Source organism: Hakea prostrata, chromosome 1 (genome assembly GCF_041222555.1).
Source record: "Hakea prostrata isolate BN-2017 chromosome 1, UWA_Hpros_2, whole genome shotgun sequence".
NCBI classification, from domain to species: Eukaryota; Viridiplantae; Streptophyta; class Magnoliopsida; order Proteales; family Proteaceae; genus Hakea; species Hakea prostrata.
In genome coordinates this window covers 23587592-23587867 of record NC_142600.1, presented here as the reverse complement: position 1 = coordinate 23587867, position 276 = coordinate 23587592, and positions in this window count along the sequence as shown.

The window sequence follows — 276 nt, the reverse complement described above, 5'->3', positions numbered from 1 at the left end:
AGAAAGTAGAAAAACTTATGCACCTCTGAATAACGACGGATCTGGACTCCTCCCCATTCAGCAAAAGAAACGCAGGCACTTTAAGTTTTTCAATCCAAGTCAGGTTTGCAATATTCGGTTTTCAGGGAACTGGGTTTTAAGTAGGGTAAAAGAGGGTGTTTTATCTTAACCCTTGAATTAGCATATAACACGTGGCAACATCTTACACCTCACTAGGCTTTCCCTGGGAGATATTCTCCCTAGACAAAGAGGACCCAATCCCTTGCTACAAGCTTT